The following is an 8,316-nucleotide window of genomic DNA, read 5'->3' on the forward strand; positions in this document are numbered from 1 at the left end:
CCCGAGTGTTGGGATTAAAGGCGTGCGCCACCATTATAATTTGGCTATACTTAAAGATCAGAACTACAGGGCCTTAAAAATGACAGTACGAGGAAGTATGTCTAGACTCCTTTATCTTTGCTAACTTTATTAAGCTGTAACTAATTGGGAAACTGTATATCCAGATTTAACTTATATATGCTCTCAAAGTTAAGACTAAATTAGACATTTGTCTAATTTAGATATACCTAACAGATTTAGTCCCCCAGTCCTCAAACACTTTTAGAGATCTGAGAATGTAGCACTTAATATAACAGCTTTTTATGATAGAGAGACATGTCAGCTCTTGGCAGCATCCTGTATCTTCTCCAAGAAGATGGATGGCTGCAGAAGAATTTCCACCTAGAGGCTTATGGCAAGACTGGCCATGCTGTGAAAAGCTGCCTTACACTGCTGCTGAGATCCTGTCCAGACTGTGAGTAAGAGGAGCAACAAGGATCAATTGTCCTTCCCTGCCAAGATAGGTAGGATGACCTCCCCAAATTTCTACTCCAAAAAAAAAAAATGTCAGATATTCTGGCCTTGGCAGCTAGCTAAAGGCAAATACTGCTTCTGGGGCTTGTGTCCCTCACAGTGATGGAGAGACTTGGGATTGCTGCCTAGGTAGCTGGAAAACTGTTTCACTTTTGCTTATTTACTTAATCCTTCTCAGATCTCATGGTGTTTGATTACCAGATATTAATAGACTTGCCAGTTTTACAGCTCTCCCGACGCCCAAGGCTACAAGCACCCTGGTAACCCATTAGTTAAGTTTTCTGTTAAAAGTACAGACAGATATGCATCATTCACAGGCTTCATATTCCAGGATTAACAGGCTTCAAATGTAACTCCAGAGGTTCAGAGTTTTGAATTTCCTCTGGTTGTCTTCTGAAAAATGTTCATGCCTTTTTAACCCAAAGTCAGAGCCCTTTTGCTGTGACACCAAGATATAAATCTGTTCCAGTTGTTTTATAGACACTTACAGGTCCCTGCACAGATCCACCCCTCCTGCCAGACTCATGCCAAGGCCAAACCCCCAAAGACCCTCCAGATACACCAACAGCTGCTGCACCAACCAAAGACACCAACTGGGCAAATACTGGCAGGTTAACTTCACCCATAGATTCACTCATAAAAACTCTGTTATCTCCTAACTTGTTGACACTTTTCTAGGATGGATAAAGTTATTTCCCACCTCCAGAGAAACAGCAGATATGATGGCTCCTATACTCCTCAAGAACACACCATTCCTCAATTCACTGCTGGTACCATCTCTCCAGCCTCAGTCGGGCACCTACCCAGCACCCAGAACCTGGTTTTCCAAGATGTCCCAATAAAGGGCACGTCTGTTCTTGTGTCTCACTCATTTATCCCTGCCTCTTCTGTACAGCCAGGGCGCTCCTCTGTGCCATTCTTTCTGACGGTTATCCCTCTTCCCATGGCTCGTCCCGTTCATGAGGCCAGTGACAACAATCTATACTGCCTTCTCAGCTCTCTCAAGAGGACTCCAGGATGACAGCTAACCGAATGCTTCTTCACTCACACCTCCCTGTGTGCATGACCTGGACTCCCAACTTCCCCTTCCCCACTTTGCCCCAGATCAGCAGGAAACAGTCTTGAGACTGTGGCACTCTCACCCCTGCCCACCCCCACTGACACTCGCTAGCCACAACTCCCCTTTTTATAATAATCAAAAAGGGAGGAATGTCAGGGAGTGTTGGCATTCAGTCCTGCCCCTTGGGGACCTGCCTAGCATCCTGACCATGTCATCCCCTTTTAGAGAAAACTCTTTCTCCCCTCTTTCTCTATTCCCCTCTGTTCCCATGAGATGCACACTCCCCCTTCCCTTCCCCCCAATAAAACTTTCCGCATGGATGCCGTGCCTGCATGGTGTGAGTAACTTTCTACTGTGCCCCCTTGGCCGACACCCACATGGTGTGTCTCCTCTGCTCAAACCTGCCAAGGGCCCTCTCACGCCATTCCACAACAGCAGGCTGCCTCACTGATGAGCCTCAGGGTCGGGGTCAGCATTCAAGCTGCCCCTGGATACTGAGAATGTTCTAGGACTGTTGTAGCAACAAGAGCCTGTATGCTAGACCTACAGTAGGGACAGCATGATGGTGGCCATCTGGGTACTGGGTCTACACTGAAGTCAGCGTTTGGGCATCCCCATGGTATTGCATAAACCCTGCTTTGTGGTCTGCATGTGGTCACCTGACTGGATCTGGGTTTACCCTCCAGTCAGCATAAGGGTGCTCCCTGGGTGCTAGACCTGATGTAAGGGCAGTGTGCAAGTGTCCTCCAGGATAGGGTCTCACCCTGGGCCAACTGTGGGGTTATCTTCTGGATGCTGGGCCTGAATTAAAGGGCAGGGTTCATCCAGTCTCCTTGCTACTAGGTCTTCCCTGAGATTAGTTGGAAGTCAACCGCCTGGATTCCAGGTCTCCACTGAGTCAATGTGTGGGTCTCCCTATGGGTCCTGGACCTGCCTTGTTTTCAGCACACTGTCTGCCCTATTAGAACCGAGTCTGTCCTTTAGGCAGTAAGAGGCTATCTCCTTTAGTACGGGGATTGTCCTAGGGACCATGTTACAGCTGCAGTCTGGATAGCAGGAGTTCTTAGAGGGCAGTGTTCAGTTAGCCCTTGAACTTGGATAACACGAGGTCAGAATGGTGTGTGCCCTTAGTGCTAAGCCTTCTCTGATGGCAACATAGACATGGCAGTTTGGATACTGGGCTTGCCTGGCCTGGGTTTATTGGGTGGGCTGTCTTCTAGGTACTGGGACAGCTCTGAAGGCTCCCAGAGTGGCCCTTTCTGGGTAAATTGCTACACTTAGGTCAACATGCCGCTGGTCTTCTGAATCCTGGACCTCCAGGGTTGCAAATGGCCCTGGGTGTGCAGATCCATCTCTGAGGTTTGAGTGTGATGAGACTTCTCTTAGTCCAGTTGTGCTTGACCCAAGGGCCCTTAAGTGCAGTCCTGGGACAGGGCCTTCAAGTTCATATCTCATGCAAGTCAGGATTAAAGACAGGTGCATCATGGGAGTAAGCAAAGTGGAAGCAGGATTTATTCAAGAAGAATTACAGAAAAGTGAGAAATTCCAGAGAGTGGGAGGGGTTTCTGAGAGAAAAAAAGGCTCTTTTTCTGAATTTTCTTCGTGTGTGTGTGTGTGTGTGTGTGTGTGTGTGTGTGTGTGTGTGTGTGTGTATGTGCGCGCGCGCGTGCGCGCGCACGCGCAGGCTGTCTAGCAGATACTAGACCAAGGCTGAATGTGATAATTGTTGATATTGTTTAGTTCTCCATGCTATCATGGGCCCAGCCAGCAGAGGGCCCACATGCTCTACCTTGGAGTCAGCACTCTTTGTTCCTCATGTCCACCAAAAAGTAGTGGCGGTTGTTTTAATTAACACCTATGGCACTGACTGGGGTCTCTGTCTTCAAATGGGTGGGGGCTTTGGTAGAAGCTGTCCTCACGTCGTCTGTTACAATCAGCAATTTAACAGCACTGAAAGGACAACAGTGCCTTCGGTGCGTCCCTCGGGGGTCTGGCAGGGGCAGCCGGCCCACCATTACTGCTCCCTACCTCTGTCCCTCCTCTTATCTGCCCGGTTTGAATCTCTTTCGACATCAGCCTCACTGCGCTGTACGTGAGGAGCCTGCAGTTTTCAACATAACTCCTTTCCCCTACTGCCCACCACGAGGCAGCTCCTGCATCAAGAGCAGCGTGTGGTGGCTTCCTGGCTACTGTGGGGCATTGGGCAACAGTGTGCCAAAAGGAGACGGCCACATGCTGACTTCAGGGAAGAACCTGTGGGTATTGGGCCTGCACTGGAGGGCAGCATATGGGCAGCTCCAATGAGATTTTCTTCTGTTGGAAGCATGAGAGTGGCACTGTGGGTACTGGAATTGCCTTGAAAATAGTTTCTGGCAGCTTTCTGTATACTGGATACCTAGGGGCATCATGTGGAAGATTAACTGGGTCCTGGTCCTTCACTCTGAGAAGGCTGAGTGTGGTCACATGGGTACTGGGTCTTCTCTGATGTCAGTATGCAATCAGTCCCTTGGGTACTTACTGGTCTTAGGGACAGCCTACATTTGGATTACTGAGCACTGAGTCTACAGTGAATTCAGCCTATAGGCATTCCTGTGGGTATTGAGCCTGTCAGGGGTCAATGTAACTAGGCTAAAAGATATTGCTTCTTTCCTGAGGTCATCATGGGGACAGTCTCCTAGGTACTGGGCTGGTGCTGAGTGAAGTGTGTAGATGACATTAAGCTTACCCTCGGGGCATTGTGGGTTTCATTTGGTTCCAATGCTACAAGGGTATCAGTGCTCAAGTAGGCTTTGGGATGCTGCTCTTGCCCTGAGGCCATCATGCATTTGGCTTCCTGGGTACCACTCCAGTACTGGAGAATGGAAGGCTGTGAGCTCAAAGGATACTGGGTTGACCTTGTGGAAATTATGTGGGTAGTCCCTTAAGCACTGGGTCTACCCTGGCTGTTGTGTTGGAGCTGCCCGCTAGGATTCGGGCGTGCCCTGTGGGCAGCTTGTGTAGTCTCCTGAGTACTGGGCCTTCCTTGAAATCAGTGTGTGGTTGGTTTCTTTTGTTCAAAAGTCTTCCTTGTGGAGAGTGATTTGTCATCCTTTTAGTTACCAACTCTGCCATTGGAGTAGCATTCTTGTGGTGCCCTGGGTACTATACCTGAACTGTTATTGATGTTCAGGTAGTTTACCAGGTAAAGGGTCCGTCCTAGAGTGAAGCATGTGGGTTAACCTGGGCGACAGTTTTCATGTAGACTCCTGAGAAGTGGATCTGCACTATGAGACCCATGGGGCTCCATGGGGACAGCCTGCTGGGTGCTGGGAATGTTTTGGTTTGCAGCAAAATGTTTGCAGGCATTTTGTTGGGTACTATTTGTACACTAGAGGCAGGAAAGTGTGGAGCCATGGGCATTAGGCCTGACTGTGCTGAGCACTCTCCGAGGTGTCTGGATGCTAGCTTAGGCATCCAAGCCTTTACTCAGCACACTCTGAATTGTCTGCGGTGGGCCAGGTACCCAGCTTCCTCCCAGTGCACTGTGGATTCTCTGTAGTGGGTCAAGCTTCTAACCCATGTCCAGGACTCTGAGAACTCTGTCATAATAGGCCATTGACTTTTTTTAGACTGTATTATGTAGTTTCAATGACTATGGAATTATTTCACTTTGAGTTTTTTTTTCCCCAGGCAGGGTCTCAGTATGTAGCTCATAGATGGCTTGAAACTCACTGTGTAGATCAGGCTGGCCCCAAACTCATAGAGCTTGAGTTTTTTTTTCCCCAGGCAGGGTCTCAGTATGTAGCTCATAGATGGCTTGAAACTCACTGTGTAGATCAGGCTGGCCCCAAACTCATAGAGCTCCCCTTGCCTCGGCCTCCTATGTGCTGGGATTAGAGGTGAGTGCACTTTTCCTTTGTTTTTTTTCTGACTTCGTCCCATGGTGGTCTGAGAAGTCGCTTGTTAGAAATCGTCATTTAATTGGTTTTTCGTCTCTGGCATTATCAATAGCTTCTCCTGGAAGAAACCTCCCATTTTTCTGAAGGAACACCTGTTCGTTTGTCTTTTGTGAATCCTCCTGACAGATCTCACTGGCTTCTTGAGGTAGTAAGCACTCCATTGTGTTTCCTCTTCTACCCTTCTCTGTTCTTGCCCTACTTATTGTGGAGAGTGTGCTCCTAGGGTCTTCTCTGGTCTCACCTTGGCTTGGCTCCCTGGTCTACCATCTCTGTCAAATAATGAGGCATGCAGAACATAATGTCAAGACTTGCAGAATTCATTACAGAATAGGATGAGGCTCTCTCAAGGGTGAGAGAGAGAGAGAGAGAGAGAGAGAGAGAGAGAGAGAGAGAGAGAGAGAGAGAGAGAAGTGGCTGAAAGGACCATTGTGGAGGAAGATATTCTTGAGGGGTGAGAGTGGACAATGGGCAGAGAGACTACTGTGCTGACCTACACAAAGTTGAAGTAAACTTTGTCCTAGTTCCTAAAGTCTCAAGAACATAGTAGCTGTCCTGAAGTATGTTCCTGTTCAAGGGATTGGCAGGCCCATCTGAATGAACTTTGAAAGGGTGGGACAATGTGTGCCTCTGTTCTTTAAGTGAAAGCCTTCCCCTGCTAGAGAGTAACTCTGAGTTTTCTGGCAGTTCAGAAAGACTTGTCTCCATGTAGTGCCTAATATGTAATTCAGATCTAGTTCTTTTAAGAAACAAAATAATTGACAGAGAAGATTAAATAAAAAGAATTAAAACAAAACAAAACAAAAAGTACACTAGCCAGCTTTTCCCCATAAGAAGCAGCCTTCCCTTGCTGGGCAGCAACACAGCCCTGTTAGCCTCCACTGTCTTTCTTTTGTCTAATCTGTAGTCAAAGTCAACATGGTTTTGAAATGTTCTTGTAATTGTGACACCTTCATTCTCCTTCTAATGGAATTTCAAAGTTGAAGGAGGGACAGCTGGGATCTTTTCCCCTTTCCTAAATGCACTAACAGGGAAACTGATTTTGAAGAAATGCTTCTGCTTTCCTGATCGGCTTTTCAAGATGTCAAAGGCACATCTAGGGCCAAGAACTGCCGAGTGCTTAGATCTTACACTCATCAACCCATAAACCCTCAAGATTCCTCACTATGAAAAGTGGGTGCTAGCCTGTATTTTTTTCCAGTCTCAGTTTTTTTTTTTTTTTTTTTTTTTTTTTTTTTTTTTTTTTTTATTGAGGCACAACAAGGCATTGTAACTTGTCTGAAGTTGAGGCAGTCAGTTCAGGAAGCTGACCCTTAACACAGTTGAGGGTTAAGTGCAAACAATACACATTCACTGTGTGACTAGCAAGGCTATATCACAATTTATCAAGTGCCAGATTAGTGCTAATTGTCACTGCACTTCAAAGTTTTTACATAAAGAGAAAAACAAAAAAGTAAGGACCTCCTTCTTCCTCTAGGAACAAAATATTTTCTCCAACCAGGTAAGGACTACTTTTCCTAGATCCACTAGTAAGAACTTCATTCTTTTACTCTGAATTGAATTTCAATCTTGATGAAGAAGATAGCCTGAAAATGTAGAGTATTTCCAGCTACTTCCATAAATTGCTCCCCTGTGTAAGCGCAACCATATTTGGTCTCCTTGGAGGAGCTGGAGAATGGCATGGTTGCTGGCCGTCTCATGGTCTGGAGCACCATCATTGGCATAGGCTAAGACCTCCTCATTCTTCATGAGGTTGACATACAGTGGTACATTCACAGCCAATTTTAGCATGTGGAAAATGAATATATGCGTGCCATTCACTGGGCAATTGAATCTACCAAGCTGAAGAGCCAAAGGTTTCTCCCAAGTTGTTCAGGAGAAGATCAAACACAATAGGTTGGTCTAAAGTTTCAGGAGCCAGATTGAATGTTCAGCTCTCATTTGCTGAGGCAGAGGATAGACATGTACTGGAAGGATGGCAGTTGCCGGGCTTGTCACTGGCACATCCACAGGGGTCATGCTCTGCGAGTCTCCTTGCCCAGAATCTCCACTGTTAGAAGTCTCACTGTCTCTCTCTAGGCTGCTCACCTGAGAGGAGTCGCTCCACCCTGCTCTTGAATTTGCCTGAAGATGTCCCTGATCTTTTATAGCATTGCTGGAAATTATCCCTTGGAGTGTAAGGTGTTCCAGGGTATTCTCTATCTTGCAGCTGCAGTTGGCTGTAATTCCCATTGGAAGCTGAAGAGGGTCCTCTGTAACTATCGAAACCTTTGTAGCCACCAGGAGACCGATAGGGATTCATTAGTAACCTCCTGCTATGTGTGCATCCTCTCACAGACCCCCCAACTACTGATGAACGGCTGAGGAGGTCTGGGAAACATTCACTAGCCTGCATTTAAAATTCTTCCATTTTAGCTGGTGCTCTGCAGGCAGAAACTGTCCTAGGCAAAAGACAGAGATCATTACGGAAGACCACAACTGGTCAAAACGCACTGATTGCAGAGTGCTCAGCCCCAGTGAATCCATCCACAACACAACTTCTGCAGCTAATGCTCAGGGAACTTTGTAGAACAGAGGCCAGAAAGATTTAAGCACCAGAGGGCCAGGAAATATGCTGTGAGAGTATGCCCCCTGGAAATGACAGAGAAGCTTCATCCATGATACCTCAACAATATGGCTGTCTAAGGAAGACCTGAACAGCTACACCACCCATAGACATAGTGACATGGTAACACTGCCCCACCCATAGACGCGAAGTACAGGCAACTCAAGATTGCTGAGAATTACTTCATGGTCCTTGTGAGGAGC

The 8,316-nt window shown here is 47.0% G+C and overlaps 1 pseudogene; it reads right to left on the minus strand.

Annotated features, from left to right (window-relative positions):
• Positions 1 to 7,071: 7,071 nt before the first annotated feature.
• On the minus strand, positions 7,072 to 7,889 carry LOC118581288 (annotated as a pseudogene).
• Positions 7,890 to 8,316: the final 427 nt, after the last annotated feature.

Source organism: Onychomys torridus, chromosome 4 (genome assembly GCF_903995425.1).
Source record: "Onychomys torridus chromosome 4, mOncTor1.1, whole genome shotgun sequence".
Classification (NCBI taxonomy): domain Eukaryota; kingdom Metazoa; phylum Chordata; class Mammalia; order Rodentia; family Cricetidae; genus Onychomys; species Onychomys torridus.